This window comes from Delphinus delphis, chromosome 2, assembly GCF_949987515.2.
Source record: "Delphinus delphis chromosome 2, mDelDel1.2, whole genome shotgun sequence".
In the NCBI taxonomy this organism is placed as follows: Eukaryota; Metazoa; Chordata; class Mammalia; order Artiodactyla; family Delphinidae; genus Delphinus; species Delphinus delphis.
The window spans coordinates 121,478,956-121,483,688 of record NC_082684.1 but is presented as its reverse complement, the minus strand read 5'-3'; positions in this window follow the sequence as shown (position 1 = coordinate 121,483,688).

Below are 4,733 nucleotides of genomic sequence, written 5' to 3'. Positions count from 1 at the left end.
CACATGCATTATCTAATTTCCTCTTCACTTACTTCCTATAGGAAATTACTGTTTAGGGATGAAGAATCAAAGGGCCTAAATCGCTTGTCCAGGGTCACCTGATTAGGAAGATGTAATGTCAGTGCTTGAACTCCAAATTTGTCAGTTCCAATACTTGTACTCCTAACTACAGGTATTGGGGCTGACTCCTAACTACTCCTACCTAAAAAGTTCAGGTTTCTGTAGAACAGTGCAGGGAATCCCAGTTTCCAGAGTCATTTTATTACGGTCACATTGCAATAATTCCATATTGACTGTGTATTGGAAAATTTCTTTGCTTACTTTAGAAAATCCATTATGTTTCTTTTTAACCATGGGGCTCTTAGATGTTAATTTCTTCTGAGCACTTGAGAAGTATTTTAATTTATGCTGGCACTTGAATTAGTATGGTGTCATTTCAAAAGATGATGATAATTCAAAATTTTGAAGCATGGAAATTATCTGGTCAAAACAAAACCAGAAACTAACACAGGTAACATTGCAGTAGGTAGTATCTTTCCCTTGAGAAAGTTGCAAGAAATAACAAGTGTTAGTAAGGATGTGGAGAAAGGGGAACACTTTTGCACTATTGGTGGGAATGTAAATTGGTGCAGCCACAATGGAAAACAGCATGGAATTTACTAAAAAAAGTAAAAGCAGAACTACCATATCATCCAACAATATCACTTCTGTGTATATACCCAAAGGAAATGAAAACAGGATCTTGAAGAAATATGTATACTCCCATATTCATTACAGCATTATTCACAATAGCCAAGATATGGAAACAACTGAAGTGCCCATCAAGGAATGAATGAATAAAGAATATATATGGGTATTATTCAGCCATGAGAAAGGAAGATATATTGCCCTTTGCAACAACATGGATAGACCTCGAGGGCATTATGCTAAGTGAGATAAGTCAGAGAAGGACAAATACTATATGATCTCACTTATATGTGGAATCTAAAAAATCAGACTCATAGAAATAGAGAGTAGAGTGGTGATTACACGAGGCTGTAGGTAGGGGAAATGGGGAGAGGTTGGTCGAAGAATACAAACTTCCAGTTATAAAATGAATAACCTCTGGTGATCTAATGTATAGCATGGTGATTACAGTTAATAATGCTATATTCCTATATACTTGAAAGAAGTTGCTAGGTGAGTAGATCTTAAATGTTCCCACCACGAAAATTAAATGGTAATTATGTGCTATGATACCGGTGTTAGCTAATTCTGAGGTGGTGATCATTTTCCTATATAAAAGTATATCAAATCAACATGTTACACACCTTAAACTCACACAATTATATATGTCGATTACATATCAATAAAGCTAGAAAATAGAAGGAATATGTATCAGGTCTTTCTTTGATCAATAAAATAATTTTATTGTGTTTTAAAAAAAATCACAAACAGTTCTTAGGTAAATCCAGCATCTTGTTCGTATAGTTGAACAACTCCTGTATCTTATCCATCAGCATGCTTTCTTACAGAAATAGGTACCATTCCAAAATTTCTGATATTCTTTATTTTTAACTTTCATGGTTTGATAAATCAATGCAGCTGAATTTGATACACATTCAATATCATTTCTTTAGAAAATTAATTCATTTTTCTGGCTTGAAACATCAAGCAAGCAACACCTGACTTCATTCAAACCCTGCAGATATGTTTTCACCCAAGAAATTGTGGATGTCAATGAGACATCTTCTCTCCTAATAAGAACATTGTTTGGAAAGTGAGTGCAGGCAGACCTCACCCTGTAATGGAGGCCCCATCACAACAGATAGTGCAAACAGTAGCCATTTCCTTTCCTTTTCCCTACCATTCATCAACCCAGAGCTGCTTGTTTTCCTTCCCAAGGAAGCTGAGCTTCACATTGATGTGATTGGAGTTCCTCTGCAGGATTCCTCTGGGATTCTTCATAAAATCTGGGTTTTCCTTCAGAGCAATGTTGACATTTTGTGAGATACCAACTCTCTGGTTGCTGAGAATGGTCGTCATTCTTGCAGCAGCTGCTGCAAAGAGAGGACCATGGTTTTTATTTCCACACCTTCCTTAGTTACTTTTTCTGAGCTCTACCTATGGTATGTGCTCCAGGCATGTTGAACTTTTACATCGGACATGTTGTCTCTGTTCTTTTTAGACCTTTTACTCATTTATGTGTTTACTCATCTACAATAAATTATTTCTTGTGTGTGTGTGTGTGTGTGTGTGTTTAAGCAGACATGGATATCTCCTTTCCTTGTTGCCAAAATATCTGGTTATCTGTAGTTGGATTTGCATTCCTATTTTTTAATATAGGCTGAGATGGCTATCAAGAGGCACAATGTGTGTGTCTGGGGGCAGCAAACAGAGTGTTTAGAAGGAAACCTGGTTTCTTTCTTTCTTTTAAATTATTGAGACTTGTTTAACGATCTAGGATATGCTCTATGTTTTCTTTCCTGCAAGAAAACCACTCTCTACTTGCCTTTTGAGAGGCAAAACATGTTTATATCCTGACTTGTTTAAGTTTCCAGGACTCTTTCTATGTGCAGCCAACAAATTGAAATAAGTATGTAAACACATATACTTTTAAAAATAGCATCACAGTATAAGCATTGTTATAAAATTTGCTTTTTTTCATTTGACAATATATGTATTGAAAACCAATGGAATTATTTATCAATAAAAGAGTATCATATCTGCTTAAAAATAATTCTGGGTGGGAGGAGGAGGCAATTAAGTGGGTGAGGGCAGAGATGTAACAAGAATGGCCATGAGCTGACAGCAGTTGAAGCTTGGCAATGTGTAAAAGACTTCCCACATTTTGGACTTTTAGCAAGATCACCATGTACATCCTCATGTAAGTATCTTTGTGTATATGTATAATTATTTCTTTTTTATATTTTGAAAATATTTTATTGTGAAATAAAACATATACAGAAAATATACAAAACAGAAATATTTAATTCAACAATTTATCATAAAGAACACATCTGTCAAGACACAGTGGTAACTTATTTTCTTGCTCTTTTGTTCAACTATGGCTTCAGCAATCAATATTGATCTTTGGTAAGAAACAAGCTTTGATTTAATTTTTCTATTTTATTCATTTTTTACCTCCTTTATTTCTGCTCTTATATTTATTGCTGTCTTTTTGCTTCCTTTGCACTTACTTTGTTTTGTTTTGCTTTATTCTGTTTTAGCTAGCTCCTTAAGGTAAAATCTTGGGACACAAATTTAGACCCTCTTTCTTATCTAATAGAAGCATTTAAAGTTATACATTTTCCTCGAAGGACTGCTTTAACTTTACCCCACAATTTTTGACATATTGTATTTTCATTATCATTCAGTTTAAAATATTTTCTAATTTTCCTTGTGGTTTCTTTTTTGACCTGTGAATTATACAGAAATATGTTGTTAATTTCCAAATGCTTGGGAGATTTTTCAGAAAGCTTTTAGTCATTAATCTATAATTTAATTTAATGTGCTCAGTATGATTCAATACTTTTAAATTATTGAGACTTGTTTAATGATCTAGGAAATGCTCTATTTTTGTGCAACTTCTTCTTTAATTTTATCCATTATAACATTTTATGTCTTTTTCTTGGAGTGTTTATTCTATTAAAATTCCATCAATTATTTATGTAATGGATTTAGATCTGCCATTTTACTTTTTGTCCCCTCTTTTGCTTGTTGTTGTTGTTTTGCTTCTTTCTCCTCCCTTTTCTGCCTTCTTTTGGATTAAATATATTTTAATTCCAGTTTTGTATATGTTGGTTTTTCAGCATAACTTCTCTGAATTTTTAACCACCCATGGAATATTAAAATATTCTTAATTTCTCATTGTCCTCATAAATTTAATATTGTATGATTTCACATAAGATGAAGAATCCCTGTAACTGCATATGTCCATTTGTCAACCCCCATTGTTTATGCTACAGTCATTGTACGTACTACATTTATAGATATCACATAACTCACAAAAAATAATCTAATGTTGCTTTTCAGTGGTGATATGCACTTCAAAAAATTAAGAAATAAACAATAGTCTTTTGTATTTATTCATATAGATACTTTTTCTTTCTTCCTGAAGATTTGAGTTCTAAGTTAGAATCATTTCTCTTACTGAAGAATTTCCTTTAGCATTTCTTGTAGTGCAGAATTTATTGATGCAATTATCTCTATTTTTTTAAATCTGAAAATAACTTCACTTCATTTATGGAATATACTTTTGTTGAATATAAGAATCTGGGTTCACAGGAGGTTTTTTTTCCTTTAAATTCTTTAAAGATTGTTTTTCTTTTTCCAACTCTTGAAAGAAGTCCCACTATCTTCTGGCTTCTGTTATTCCTATTGTGAAGTCACTGTTAATTTGGATCATTGTTCTCCTATATGTTTTATGTCATTTCTGTCTGGTGGCTTTTTAAATTTTGTTTTCAAGTTTAGTTTTCAATAGTTTGACTATAATGTGCCTAGGTTTGATGTTTTTTTGTAATTTTACTGTTTGAGATTTTTCTGAGATTCTTGAATATGTAAATTTATGTTTTCTACTAAAATTTGGAAAATTTTGGCCATGCAAAATTTTTTCAAACTTATTCTTCCCTCTACTGTGGAACTTCAATTACATATATACTAAATGTTTTGTTATTGTCTCCCAGGTTCCAAGGGCTTGTTTATTTTATTTTATTTTTCTGTATATTCTTCAGATGGAATAATTTCTACCGACC